Below are 16,348 nucleotides of genomic sequence, written 5' to 3' on the forward strand. Positions count from 1 at the left end.
GGACTAATAATGTGGTTAGTGCTACTGTCTTCCATCCAAATAGGTTGCATAATACCATCCAAGGCTCAATTTACCGATTGAAATGGAGGCAGGAAAGTCCGGGCTGGGAGGGGGCATTTCATGAAATAGGTGGTGAAGTGCCTCCAGGAACACCTTCTACCTTTGCCATAACACCAGAAGAACAGCTGGTGCCCAGATCCAAGTTCCCTGCCAGTGAGTCAATTCCGACTCACGGCGATGCTGTAAGATGGAGTAGAACTGCTTCCTAGGGTTTATCAGATTCTAAATCTTTATGGGAGCAAAAAGCCTCTTTCTTCCTTGGAACATGCTGCTGAGTTTGAACTGCTGACCTTGCAGTTAGGAGTCCACCCACCCACCTGGGCTCATGCGGATGCTTACTTACTACTATTAAAACATATTGATTAAGGATTCTCTAGAAGACTCCTGGTCATAGGAGGGGAAACGCAGAACGGAATTTCCAATTCTCTTGAACTTGACTTTCTGGTGTCATGAAGTTCAGACAAATCCCTGAAACTATTGCTCTGAGGTAATCTTTCAACCAATACTGTCTCCTTAAGTCATCTTGAAACCAATAATAGGTTAGCTTAACTAGTGAGAACTCCCTGCCTGGACCATTATGCCCTTTTATGAACTAAATAGGATCAAAAAGATAATAGCAACTCAAAAGATTCGATCACAGCCTTAGGGACAGTGCATTTTGGTTTACGGAGAGGAATCTTCAGAAAAGGAGGGTGAAAATGACTGCCATCAGTGCTTCTGAAGGGTACGTAGCTGTTGGGTTGCTCGATGCTTTGCTGTTATATATTCCCACCACAACCCCCACGAAGAAAAAGTTAAGTATGGTAAGACTTTTGAAGAGTTGAGTAATTAGTACTACTGTATATACAATATGGTACAGTAATCTGACCTCCTCAAATGTCACAACAGTGAGAGAGAATTACCGTCAGCATTCAGCAAAGACTGATTCCTATGAACTGGGGGTGGGACAACCACCTCTCTAAACTTTTATCCAATTCTGACACCAGCCACCAGTGTCCCCCATCCCATGACACTGCCTTCTGCTCTACTGAGGTTGATCATTTGCTAAGGTGACCATGCAAATCCAGTCAATACTCACAATTATGGGTGGTGAAGGCATGGCCCTGTAAATAATGCAGACAGGAGAGATGTGACATAATTCTCACTTAAATTTCAATTTGGCCAAATCTTCTCAACTAGGAGGCCTGCTCATTTTTAACTTTTACATGAGACACGTTCCTAACTCAGCACAACTGCAAGGTGGGCACTTGGGGACTCTGCTATGCATAGATGTGGTCCTAGATAATAAAGCCAAGAATGTGAACTGGACAGTTTTGCCATTCCACTGGGTATAAAAGTGAGCCATCTCAGAAGCAGGAACAGAGAAACTCACAACCATCAAGAATGAATATGCACATGAAGTGAGCACATTCAAGATCCCTGAGTGAAGGGGAAGTGGCCATCGCAGCATGTAGTCCCCACGGTCAATGAGAAGAGTCTAGTGCTTGTACGTGGGGCAAGAGGCACTTGTGCAAACAGACTTCACCTCCCTAGTAAATCCACAGTAAGAACTGTCTGAGTTCTGTGTGGCCACTGCACAGGATGATCAAGCCCAGGAGACAACCACGCAAGGGATGGTTGGTGTCCGAATAGGGTGAAGAAGGACGGAAGGTGGAGGCATGCTTGCTCTGTCTTAAAGGAATCGTTCTTGGGTAGATGTGGAGTTGGATTCGTCTTCTCTTGTGTCACTGGAGGAAGTCCAACATGGCCCCATACCATTTTCCCAACCTACTGTATAGAACTTCCTATAAAGTATATAATCATATACATTTTTTAATGGAAAGGAAGTATGTCAAGATGAAAATAATTTGGAAATAAACAAAAGGTTCATGTGATGGGAGTCTCAAGATGAGGGAGAAAAGTGAGGTGAGATGAGGATGCAGATGTGGGCAAGGGCTTGATAAACTCAGGGCAACTCTGTCCAGGTGAGCAGTGTGGATTTTATTCTAAGCCTAAGAGGAAACTGTTGATATTTCTAAAGCAAAAGAATGACATGGACTAATTTATAACTGTGGGAAACCAAAACTCCAAATCCATTGCCTGTTCTGAAGACAGTGGCCCTCGATAGGGTTTCTGGAGCTGTAAACCTTTATAGGAGCAGATGGCTTCACCTTTCTCGCAGTGGCTGATGGGTTTGACTAACGAACGAACTTTGTGGGTAGTGGTCTGATGTTTAACCAACAGCACCAACAGGGCCTCCTCGATGGAAGAGCTCCAACCATTTAGGTGTGTGGCTTCAGAGATGGAAGCCCTAGTGGCAGAGAAGTTACAAGGTACGCTGCTACCCACAAGATCAGCAATTTAGCCCCTCAGCCGCTCCTCGGGAAGAGAGAGGAGGCTGTCGGGAACTGTGTCTATAGGATGACTATGTGCCAACATTGACTGGGTGGCAGGAAGTTTGGTTTGGGGTTTTGGCATAGGAGGGGCTTTTGCCCAGGGGGCAGACTGAATTCCCATTATATTGTACTGACAGACTAGGAGGCTTCTGAGCCATGTTCACAGCCATAGATAAATTGGCAGGGATTCAGGGAGCTTGGAGAGGAGGTGAGGCAGTTCCCAGGAAGAATGTTTTTGTACAAGCTGTCCCTATCCCTGACAAATAAGTAAAGCCATTTTCTAAAAATGCTCGAAGGCTAGTTCCAGGACAGGACATCTAGAGATGAACTGATATAAGACTGACAATTAATGATGTTAACTAATGGTGACGGTCTTCTCTAAACTCCTCCTATAAAAAAGTCCTCCTCATTTTCTCTACTTTGGTACAATTGGTCATTTTGCTAACTGTTGGTCAACTGAAGTTGTTATTCTCCTCCAATAACTCTCTTTATCTCAAAAGAGTCAATGCCCTTACTCTTTGACAGCCAAGGACTTTGGCGGCTAGGTAGAGAATGAACTGGGGTGGAGATGAGAAAGCGAGCCCGGACAGACCGAAGGACAGAGGCAGCAGTTCAGATGAGAAGAGTACAAGGATTTTGATAGTGGAGATGGAAAGACGTGAAGTGTTTCAAAACATCTTTTGGAAATGGAAGTAACAGAAATGATTGAATATATGTGAACTTTTTGAAACAGGAAAAAGTCAAGGATGACTCCATATTTCCTGGATTTAGTGACCAAGTAAGATCTGAAAGGGCAAAGTTTCAAATGCCAGTTGGAAATATTAGGCATAAGGCAGTTTGGCATATGAATCTGGAGCTTATCAGAGGGGCCTGAATGGAAGATATCTATTTGGAAGTCGTCAGTATAATATATCTAAAACTTGTGAATAGCTAAAATCAACTCAAGAAACCATGCAGGTATAAAAGAAAAAAAAGGCCTAGGATTAAATCTTCAAAAATACCAACACTTACTCATGGTGCTGAGAAAGGGAAGGAGGAGAAAATGGTGATACATAAGAGAAATGCGCTTGTCAGATTACAAATGAGCCTTTTTTAATTGAGAAGCAAAGTATAAGAACAAAAACAGGGATGCTCTTGCAGACAGCATATGTTTTAAGTACTCCTCGCTTTAAGCAAGCATGGTTGGGTCATCTGCATATTGCAGGTTATTAGTTAGTCTTCCTCCAATCCTGATGCTGCATTCTTCTTCAGAGTCCAGTTCTTCAGATTATTTGCTCAGCATGCAGATTGGATAAGTATGGTGAAAGGATGCAGCCCCGATGGGCATCTTTCCTGATTGTAAGTCATTTAGAATTTCCTTGTTCTACTCGAACAACTGCATCTTGGTCTATAAATAGCTTTTTCATGAGCACAAGTGTTCTGGAATTCCCATACTTCCTAATGTTACTCAGACTTTGTCATGATCTACAGGCAAAGGCCTAGTCAATAAAACACAAATAAATATACTTCTGGTATTCTCTGTTTTCAGTCAAGATTCACCTGCTGTCAGTAAAATTATCAAATTGTGGCTGTCAAATTTAACCCTTGTAATAACAGTTCTGCAAAATTTGACCTTATTTCCATTCCAAAGATGAAAAACCTCAGTGCTCTCAAGTTCAAGAAATCACCCAGAATCACACAACTAGTTTAGGCGATTTGAATCAGAGTGCTCCCACGGAGCAGGCAGGTTCCGACAGTGAGCCAACAAAAGGCGGCAAGTGGACAAAGCTCCCACCTGCGCTTGGAGGAGCACCCTCAAATTGCTTTCGACACATAGCAAACCTGTATAGTGTCCTTTTAACTGTAAAATCTTTATAGGAGCCTTATTTTTCTCACAAGAGTGGCTGGTAGATTTGAACTGGTGACCTTCGCAGCCCCAGCACCTCAATCCCCACACTACCAGGGCCCTTTTGGAGGAGCGCCAGTTTCATGAATCACTGCTGATCCTTAGGTTGAAACAGCTGACGAAACTGCCAAGGCAGGCTTTCTGTTGCCATCACTGCTGCTGAGGGAACATATGTGACTTTGTATTGTCATTGGTGCACAACCCTTTTTGTACACAGGTGCCCATTTATCAGTGAAGGTGGAGGTGGCTCAGATTTTCAGCCCGTTGTCTCCTTCATACTTGCATATTTTCATATCTCACAGCAGAGAATGCCAGGAAGGGAACTGTTACTGCTGGTTAGCTACAAAAGGATGAGCTGGGCATTTGTGAGAAGTAACACAGAATTGCCTTCAATTCTTTCACCCTAAACTGAGACTGAAAGCTGTATTGAGAAGCGAGGTCAACTGTCAGTCAAGGATGGCTCATTCCTGCCTGTACCTTCTTACACTGGACTCATTGGCTCATTCTAGCCTGCACCTTCTTATACTGGACTTGTTACTCAAACCCAGTCTGCTTAATCATCATCCTCTGTCAGCATGGGTGACAGCCTTAAGATTTTCACCTCTTGAATAAGCTCCACCATGATAAATAAAGTTGTCATTGGTTAGATGAAGTGTCAGGGAAAAATTCCTCTTCTTTGGATATATGAAGAGCTAGAAAAAAATACTCTTTAAATATGTCTTTAAATTCCACTCAAGAGAATTGACCTCCAAAAACGTTCTTGTGATAAAATGCACGCCTTGGTTATCTAGTGCTGCTATGAGGAAGTAACACAAGGGATGGCTTTAACAAACAGACGCTTATTTTCTCTGTTTCGGAGTCTAGATGTCTGAAGTTATGGGCCAAGTCTAGGGAAGGCTTTCTCTTCCAACTGGCTTTGTGGGAGGGTCCTTGCCTCATTTTAGTTTCTGTTCCATGGCTCTCTTTCAATGCATGGCTTCTATCTTTCCCCATCTCTGCTTGCTTCTCTATATCCAATCTGTTCTTTTTATATCTCAAAGGTGATTTGCTTCATGCACTCCCTAAACTGACAGTCTATAACACAACAAAGAAACCCTATTCCCAAGTGGGATTATAACAATGTGTGTGTGTGCGCGTGTGTGCATGCATGCACGTGTCAACAGCCATAGAGTTGATTCCAACTCATGGTGACGTTATATACGGCCAGTAAATGTTTGTGGGCGCAGACAGCCTCGTCCTTCTTCTGAGGTTCCACTGCTGGGTTTGAACTGCCCGCCTGTTATCAGACCAATGCTTACCCACCACCAGGGCTCCATACAACCATAGGTACAGGGGTTCAGATTTACAATGAGTATTTTTGGGAACACAATTCAAAGCCTAACATATATAGCCAACATTTTCCCAAGTGAACTGTCAATGCACAAATTACACTCACCATGTTGTACAGCCACATCACATATCCATTTCCAAATGGTTCTCTGAACAAAGACTCAAGTCCCTCAAGCTATAATTTCAATTTCCTCTTCCCCTTCCAACTAAAAACTAAACTCACTGCCACCGAGTTGATGCTCACGACTGTAGCCCATAGCAAACTTTGTCTCTATGTATTTTCCTATTCTATACATTTCATATGAGTGGGATAACACACTGCATGTTCTTTTGTGTCTGATTAATCAGCATAATGATTTCATAGTTCATCTGTGTTAGTCTGGGTACTTTAGAGAAAAAAATCCACAGAAACTCATGTATAAGAGAGAGTTTTATATAAAGGTTAAGTGCACATCAAGAAAACATCCCAACTCAGTGCTACCCAAACCCACAAGTCCAACATTAACCCATATGTCCAACACTAAGCCACACGGTCCTGCTCCAGCTTACAAAACAGACACAATGATGCTGACTGCAAGAGGAAAACTGAGTCAGTGAATGTGTAAGCATCTCAGCACTGGCAGGGGTCTCCACACAGCTGCTCCAGCACCCAGGGATGCATCGGGGTAGGTCCATGAGGCTTCCCCTTAGGGATGTCTTGCAGGAAGTGAGCCTTTCCAGCTGAAGCAGGGACTGGCTAAGGCAGGTGCACCCTGGTCCGACCATCAGAAAGCAGGAGACCCGAGAACTAGAAAGGTGAGGCTCACCAACCCATTTATCCCTCTGCCCTTCAATTAACCCCACATGTGTTTATTGGCCAGGTTGGCACAATAAACTAACTCATCATATATGTCACAGCATGTACTAAGACTTCATTCTTTTGTGATATATACATTTACCACAATTTTCTTAAAAGTTCATTTTTGGGGGCAAAACAGTTGTTAGCAGATGGGTTTCTGTTCCATGTAGTCAATTAGAGACTTAGCATTGCCTTGAGCGTGGACATCCACAGGACACAGAGGGCTGTGTGTGATATTTCAGGTACCAGGCCTGGAAGTATCTTGCATCAACTCTGCCCACATCTCATTAGCTAGGACTCACTAACATGGTCCCTCTACCTCTTAGAAGGAGAAGCTGAGAGACGTAGTTTAGCTTGGTGCCTAGGAGGAAAACCAAATGATTTTAGAAAATGTACGGTTAGTCATTGCCACAGTTTGTCCTTAGGGTCAACAAATATCCATTTCACGCTTATTCCCATAAAAAGATATACTCCCCCATGGATCTGCCTCACTTGGTGAGTCATATAGCCAGCTAATACACCTGGGTGATGTTCAGTCTTCCCCATGTGGTACCTCATGTGATACTTTTTGGATGAGCAATTGTAAACTAAAGAGAAGAGCTATCTTTCCTCTATTACTTCTTCATCAAGGTCAAACAATTTAGCACTATTTGGAAAGGGGAAAAAAAAAAAAATAGAATACTAGAACTCAACAGGGCAGGTAGTGTCAGAATGCCCAGACCTTATAAGACACATCAGGACATTTTTCTGATTGGACCCTGGTTATATCCTTTGATAGGAACTATTTTGTCTCTTTCCTCTGGGTTTGACCTCCACTTTCTCCCCTCTCCCCACACCCAAGTGTGGACAGATATCCCTCCCCAACTTCCAATCATCATTTATTAAATACTACTCCTTTCCTGGTTTAATTTTAATAAACATATTATGGTTTTATGTTTTTTTAAGAAATCATTTTACTGGGGCTCATACAACTCTTATAATAATCCATCCATACATCAATTGAGTAAAGCACCCTTATACATCCGTGTCCTCATCATTCTCAAAATTTGCCTTCCACTTGGGTTCCTAGAATCAGCTCATTTTCCTTTTTTACCTCCCCTCCCTCACGAACCCTTAATAATTTATAAATTATTATTTTATCTTATATTACACTCCCTTCACCCACTTTCCTGTTGCCCATCCCCCAGAGAGGTTATATGTAGATCCCCAAGATCGTTTCCCCTTCTCTACACCCTCTTCCCTCCCAGTATCGCCACTCTCACCATTGGTCCTGAGGGATTCATCTGTCCTAGATTCCCTGTTTCCAGATCCCAACTGTACCGCTGTACATCCTCTGGTCTAACCAGGTTTGCAAGGTAGAAATGGGATCATGATATATGGGGGGGAGGAAGCGTTTAAGAACTAGAGGACGGTTTTGAGTTTCATTGTTGCTACACTGAACCCTGAGTGACTCATCTCCTCCCCACTATCCTTCTGCAAGGGATGTCCAGTTGTCTACAGATGGGCATTGGGTCCTCATCACGCACTCCCCTCATTCACGATATGATTTTTTGCCCCCGCCTTTGTTGCTTGAAACCTGGTTCCCTTGGCTGCTCATGAACACACGTTGGTGTGCTGCTTCCATGTGGGCTTTGTTGCTTCTGGGCTAGATGGCCGCTTGTTTACTTCCAAGCCCTTAAGTCCCCAATCTTGTTTGTTTCTGTACTTTCTATTTGATCCTATTGGCCAGCTTATCTAACCCTGCAATAACACTTGTAATAAACTTACTTTTATAAAGTGTGTGTTCGACTATTGCACTTGGCCAGAAAAATATTTTGTTTAGGATCAGTTTTTATCAGTGAAGGGAACTTGTATGTTTCCTTTCTCATCCTGTTTTCCTAGATGTTAGTAGGAATTATTGTATTGCATAAAACATTACAGAGACTAAGCTTGTGTATAATAAGAATACAATATATTCCATGAAAACTTGGCAGGACATATCGATACAGTTTTTAAGGCCTGTTTCTTTTCTAAGAGGGGTAGGTGACTAACTTTTGCTGTGTAATAGTATGAACATAAAAACAGCAATTCAAGATGTTATACAAATGTAATTTGGTGCCATTTTGACTTTCCTCAAGTTGTGCCACCTTTCTTAACATCCTTTTACAAAAGCTTTTAAATAAACTTTTGATTTGGGGTTATCAATTTGATCTCTTATGATAATTCTTTAAAGATCATTTCTTAAAAAAAGAAAAAAGATAATTTCTTAAAAGAACACTTTGCTTAAGGTAGACATTCTTTGCTAACGAAGCAAAAATATGGTTTCGTTTACAGATGACCTGAGGTTATAGTTCTGGTTTAAGGTTTGAAACATTTCTTTAGGACGGTAGTTTCCAGGGGTCATTCAGGCTAAGTGGCTTCAGAAAGTCTTGTTTCTAAAATACGTCAAGTTTTGTTCCACATTTCCCCTCCTTGGGGGGAGGACTCTTCTGTATAAACTTTGGTCAAATTATTTAGTAACATAGCTGGACACCATTCAGTCTTCTAGTCTTATGGCAAAAGAGGCATTTATTCATTTAAGCAAATGAACCTGTATTCCAGCCCCATTGGGCTTTATGTAACATAAACATTTTTGGTATGAATTCTTTATGATTTAATCTGCTTCGGATATGTTGTTTCCTGGTAATGCAGATTTATGCTTTTTTGTAGTTCTGGAAAATTTACAGTTATATCTCTTTAAATCTCTCTACCTTCCTTATAGGATTAACTTTAGGTATATACTAAAATATATTCATCTTCCATGTTTGAATTTCCTTTTCATATTTTTAACCTCCTTTTTCATCCTAGTATAATTCTAAGTAATTCTTCAAACAAATGTCTTTTATCCTGATATTTCTTCCCCCAGTTTGTGTCTAATCTGATGTTTACTTGGTCAATGAGATTTTTATTTTCACAATTGAATTTTCATATTTAGGTACTTCATTTTTTTAGGATTGTATTTTTGTTGCTGATATTTTTGCTGTACGTTTGTCTTCACAATTGTATGGGACATTTATGAAAATATTTCATACATATTCAGACATCTTTCTTAACCTATTCTTCAATTTCATATCTGATATTTTTGGATATTGTCAGTTCTTAGGGTCTAATCTCCGTAATTTCACTTGTAGTAATCGTTATTCTGTCATGTACATTCCTAACTTAAGAATCTAACTGGATAAGACTTTCCACCCCTCACCATTGTTTCTCCATCGGTTGTAGGCTAGAGTGGGTGATTCTGACCTGGACCCACTTCCAACCACCTTGGGGGTTTTGGCTCGGACTAGGAATCTCAAGCTTCTCTTGTTGCTGTTCCCAAGTTATTATACCTACATGTTGTTACAGGACTCTGCCTTGGAAGTGACTTGATGGCAGTGAATGAGGGAATCTGCAGAACAATCTCACCCTTCCCTGCTGGTGCAAGCTAGCTTCTCTTCTCCTTTTCGAGGGCGGCCTCGCTCACTTCCAGGATGACCCACTCCAGGTGGGCAAAACTACCACCTTTCGGTTGCCTACTTGCTTGGGATCCAGCATTCCTTCATAAGTTTGTCTGTGGGTACTCCTAGTGATCGCTCCCACTACCCTTCTGATGACAAACAATTCAAAGGAGATGCTAGAGACCTAGCAGCGGGGTGTGAAGTTAGAGGATCCATTATTATTACTGGCTACTCGGGATAATGAAAGCAGAATGGAATTGTCGACAACTAATTCCAGTTTTTGAACTTATTTTTTAGTTCTATTTACTAGCTCCTTTGTACACGGAGTACTTGCAGAGCTCTCAATTTCTTAAACTCTGACTCACTAATGGCAAGAAAGCCGGTGGACGGCACCTGACACGCCATGTTTTATCTCAGTCGCTTAGAAGTTGGGCTGTACTTTGACTGCGCTCAGTCTTGGGTTCCTGGTTTGCAGGTGGGGAAAACTGCACTTGTCTTCCATAGCGAGTTGTATGAGAAATTATTACAACAAATTACGATTGCAGTCCTGAGCCTCTGTGAACTGAAATTAGCAAGCACATATTTCTGTCTGCCACCCACTATATTAAGCCTTCAATGACAGTATTTCCTGCTAAGTAGCTGATGGATTTGGGCCTCCCACCTTTTGGTTCGCAGCCAAGCCCTTAACTGCTACACCACTCCTTACAAATGAGAAAGCTAAGGGTTAAATAACTAAGAGTTAAGTAGGTTAAGACACTATCAAAGGTCACATAGCTAGAGTGACTGAGCTGGAACCCGATGCTAAGTCAGTTGCATGCCTATACTTGCTATGTTATTCAAGATTCCTGGTTACAGGACAAGAAACCCAACTCAAAGCGATTAGTTTAAAACTATGGAAAAGAGAAGAAAAATAATTGTACTTGTGTATGTAACAGAACATTCAGGGATACGTTAGCTTCAGACATTGCTAGATGCCACTGTTCAAGTGATGCTGTCTTACTTTTGTGCGGGCAGTGTTCTCAGATAGGACCTTCGGTAGTTTCAGAGAAGCCCTGGGATCAGCTCTGATTGGTCCTGTTGGGCAATGCCCTTTCTTTTTCCTTGTGGCCACAGGAATGCAGGCTTTCTTTATATGACAGTACTGCATGTTCTAGTGTTTGGTGGCGGCCAATTTCAACTCCACTTGAAATTGGGTTGAGATAGTTAGTTTACTGTGCCAGCCTGGCCGATAAACACATGTGGGATTAATTGAAGGGCGGAGAGAGAAATGGCTCGGCGAACCTTGCCTTTCTTGTCTTTAGCTCTTTGATCATCAGACCAGTGTGCAGCAGCCTTGCTTGTTCTGTGCCTCAATTTGCAATCTACACTACCTGTGGGACACCTAACCTGTGGACTGTGTCACTGTAATTTGAGGTCCTTTTAAGACCTACTTCTCCACACAATTGAAATTTATATCTCTTGAGCTAGGCACTGACTGTTGGTGACCTGCTTTGCTGTTTGCTGCCTGTGCCAGGATAGCCTGAGTCTCTCTACAGACAGAGGACTACCTGGCAGCCCTCAAGGCTTGAAGGACTGCCAGTGTCTCACAACTCTATCAAGGGAGTGAGTTACACTTAGCCATTTGCACTGCTTTATAATTTAACTGTTCATTTCTTGTGTTATCTATCAATCTTTATAAATAGATATATAAAACTATTAGCAATCTGGTTTTGTCTCTCTAGAGAACCCTGTCTAACACAGATATTAAGATTCATTCTCCCCACACTGGAACTGATGGCTCAGAGAGGTTAACTAATTCTTTTTTAAAAATCATTTCATTGGGGGCTCATACAACTCGTACACAATCTATACATAGATCAATTGTGTAAAGCACATTTGTACATTCATTGTCATTATTCTCAAAACATTTGCTTACCACTTAAGCCCTTGGCATCAGCTCATTTTTCCCCCTCACTCCCGCCTCCCTCATGAACCCGAGGGTTCATGATTTATAAATTACTTTGTCACATATAATTTATAATTAAAAAATAATTTATAAATTATTTTGTGACTTCTTACACTATTGTCTCCCTTCACCCACTTTTCTGTTGTCCATCCCCCAAGGAGGAGGAAACTTGATAATTTAAAGTATGGAATCCTTGTATAGATCCTTGTAATTGGTTCTCCCTTTCCACCCCATCCTCACTCAACCCTCCTGGTATCGCCACTCTTGGCAATGGTCCTGAAGTGATCATCTGTTTTGGACTCCCTCTGTTTCCAGTTCCTATCTGTGCCAGTGTACATCCTCTGGTCGAGCCAGATTTGTAAGGTAGAATTGAGATGATAGTGGGGGTGGGGGGGTGGGGAGGGGATACTTAGGAACTAGAGAAAAGTTGCATGTTTCATTGTTGTTACCCTGTACCCTGACTGGCTCATCTCCTCCCTACAACCTTCCCATAAGGGGATGTCCAGTTGCCTACAGATGGGTCTTGGGTCTCCAATCTGCACTCCCCCCATTCACAATAACATGATTTTTTGTTCTTTGATGACCGATACCTGATTCCCTTTGAGACCTTTTGATCACACAGGCTGATATGGTTCTTCCATGTGGCCTTTGTTGCTTCTGAGCTAGATGGCCACTTGTTTATCTTCAAGTTTTAAGACCCCAGACACTGTATCTTTTGATAGTCGGGCACCACCAGCTTTCTTCACCACATTTGCTTATGCACACATTTGTCTTCAGCGATTTTACTGGGGAGGTGAGCACACGACGATATGATTTTTTGTTCTTTGATGCCTGATAACTAATCCCTTCGGCAGAGAGGTTAACTAATTTTAATAAGATTAGAAAACCAGTAACATGGACAATTCTGAGAGATGTAATAAAAATGTATTTTCTTAACAAAATCATGGGTTTAGTCACTATTTGAACTCTGATCCTCCTGACTGTAGAACTTCTCTGAGACTGTCAAATGTTACTTGCAAGGCCATCTATCACCTACTTTTGGAGACACTTTCCAAACTTTATTGTAAAGCTCCAATCTTGGACTTATTACATTACACTAATAATTGTGGGCAGGGATAATCAAGGGAGCTAACAAGCGAGAGCCCCAAGTATGAGAAATAGTATACAAAGGGGTACCCTCCCCAAACCTGAAAAAAGCTCTGCTTGGCTGAGTTTTCTTAGTACACGTTTTTCTCCCCGCCACTGGGTGAGCATCTAGCAACTTGCTTTGAGTTAGTGCACACAGTGGCGTTGTCTGGGAAGGTTCTCTCTGGTCAATCAATTTTTTCATAAAAGCAGTTTCGCTTGAGCCTTGTTTTTTTGTGACGGGCAATTTAAGAAAATAGCATGCAGCTGTGAAATTTTGTTTCCTGCTTGAGGTGTGGGGGGTGGGTGAGAATGCGGAGGTGGGGTGGGGAAGGAATGCCACAGAAACTGCTGTGATGTTGAATACAGCTCACAAGGACAGGGCTATAGGAAAAACCGAAGTGTACAAGTGGCTTTCTCATTTCAAAAGAGGTGAAATGTTGGTTGATGACAAATCTTGTTCTGGATGTCTGTCAACTTCCCTAATGGATGAAAATGTCAACGAAATTTGTGCACTTGAGCTTGAAGATTGATGATGGACCCATGAAGAGATGGGGATGCTTTCTGGACTATCTTGGAGCTTGGTTCAGCAAGTTTTAACAGATTTGGGAATGAGAAGGGTCGCTGCAAGTGGACACATGCCGTGCTTTGAAAGAACAGCTTTGAAGCAATCCAGACTGTTTTTTTTCCTGAAGGTCATTACTCATTACTGGTGATGAGACATGGTGCTACCTTGCAACCCCCAAAAACAAACATCAATCAAGCCAGTGGGAGAAGTTACCTCCCAAAATCTTGTCAAATGAAATCAAAGATCCAGATAACGTTCATTTTTTTTTAATGTGAGGGAGATAGTGCATTTGGAGTTCATTCCACTGGAGTCAGACTGTGAATCAAGTTTTCTCTTTAGAGGTTCTGAATAGACTGCATAACAGTGTGTGGGGGATAAAAAGGCCTGATTTGTGGCAGATGGGGACTGGTTTTGCCACCACAACAATGGACCTGCTTACACAGCCATCTCAGTGCACCAATGTTTAGCAAAAAAAAGCATGCATTTCTTGCTCCGTGCACCTGACCTCGCTCTGTGCAACTTCTTTTTGTTGCTGTGAATGAAGAGGGACATTAAAGGACAGTGATTTGACTACTTAGAAGTGAAGGAAAAAAACGAGGGAGGTGCTATCAGCCATCGAAACAGATAACTTTGAAAATGTTTCCAAGAATGGAATTGCAAATTTGACAAATGTATTAAGCGAAATAGAGTACTTTGAAGGTGATAAGGTTTTGTTAAAAAAAATTAAATACGCTCTTTGAAAAAAATTCCATATTTTAAAAATATCAACAGTTTCCTCTTAGAATAATATCCACACTGCTCACCTGGACAGAAGTGCCCTGAGTTTATCAAGCCCTTGCCCACATCTGCATCCTCATCTCACCTCACTCTTCTCTTCTTCCTCATCATGAGACTCCTGTCACATGATGAACCTTTTGTTTATTTCCAAATTATTTTCATCTTGACATACTTCCTTTCCATTAAAAATGTGTATGAATATATACTTTATAGGAAGTTCTATACAGTAGGTTGGGAAAATGGTATGGGGCCATGTGTGACTTCCTCCAGCGACACAAGAGAAGAAGAATCCAACTCCACATCTACCCAAGAACGATTCCTTTAAGACAGAGCAAGCATGCCTCCACCTTCCGTCCTTTTTCACCCTATTCGCACACCAACCATCCCTTGCGTGGTTGTCTCCTGGGTTTGATCATCCTGTGCAGTAGTCACACAGAACTCAGACAGTTCTTACTGTGGATTTACTAGGGAGGTGAAGTCTGTTTGCACAAGTGCCTCTTGCCCCACGTACAAGCACTTGACTCTTCTCATTGTGCGCGCGGGGACTACATGCTGCGATGGCCACTTCCCCATCATAATCTGGAAGGATACCCACACATGGTACTAATTACAGAATGAATCAGAGAAACTTTACAATGGAGAAATCAGGCAGCAACCACCATAAACGAGTAATTAAAGTTATCATCACTAGTAACGAAACAGATCAGTATCACGCTTCCTGAAATAATGCTCTAAGGTCACAGCATCGCTCCCTTGGTGCTCTTGTCAAAAACACGACCTGAATTTAATCATAAGAACAGGACACACACCTAAATAAGAGGCAGTCCACAAAATAAATGGTCAGTACTCTTTAAAAGTGTCAAAGTCATGAAAGACAAAGAAAATGTTGTATAAATGAAAGAAACTAAGAAATATGGCAACAAAGTACAACATATGACACTGAATTGGATCCAGGGATATAAAAAGAATGTTAAGTGTGGCAATTAGTAAAATATGAATACAGTCTAGAAATTGGTAGTATAGTATCAAAGTTAATTTGTTTTCATAATTTGATTATTATTATGCATCTAGGAAGCTAGATGACAGCTGGCCAAGAATTGCCATTTGCTTTTGTTTTAAAGTATAAATTTATTTCAAAAATATAATTTTCAATGTAAAAAAAACTAAGCTTTTCTCCCCACTTCATTTCCTAAAGTTGTTTACTTATTAAAATTGCATATGAATTTAAGAATACATGGGGGAAGTTCTGGTGCTATGGTGCACTGCTCAGCTGCTAACCAGAAAGCCACTTGGCTCAGACCACTTGGTCCCTTGGATGAAAAGATCTGGCAACCTGTTCTCATAGAGTTTACAGCTGTAGGAACCCTGCTGGCAGTTCTACTCTATCCTATAGAGCAGTGGTTCTCAACCTTCCTAATGCTGCGACCCTTTAATACAGTTCCTCATGTGTGGTGACCACCCCAACCATAAAATTATTTTCGTTGCTACTTCATAACTGCTAGTTTGCTTCTGCTATGAAGTGTAAATATCTGATATTCAGGATGTATTTTCATTGTGACAAATTGAACATAATTAAAGCGTAGTGATTAATCACAAAAATAATGTGATTATATATTGTGAAATATTTATTTCTAATTACAAATAAACAAAATTTTGTCTTGAAGCATGGTGTAGCACCGGGTACTCATAAATGGGCATATCTACATGTGGGCAGGTTCTCCAGGAGACAGAGTGGTGTCTCAGTTCCTAAGACCATCGGAAATATGTATTTTCTGATGGTTTTAGGCGACCCCTGTGAAAGGGTTGGTCGACCCCCCACAGGGGTTGCGACCCACATGTTGAGAACCGCTGTTATATGGTCTCTAGAAGTCAGAATAGATTTAGCAAACAGATGACACAAAACAACAATAAATGGATTCTTAGTATGCTTCCGGAAGCTTTCTCATCAACTCTGCTTTATGTGTTCTGTCTGGAATAACAGAAGTTATTTT

Source organism: Tenrec ecaudatus, chromosome 16 (genome assembly GCF_050624435.1).
Source record: "Tenrec ecaudatus isolate mTenEca1 chromosome 16, mTenEca1.hap1, whole genome shotgun sequence".
Lineage (NCBI taxonomy): Eukaryota > Metazoa > Chordata > Mammalia > Afrosoricida > Tenrecidae > Tenrec > Tenrec ecaudatus.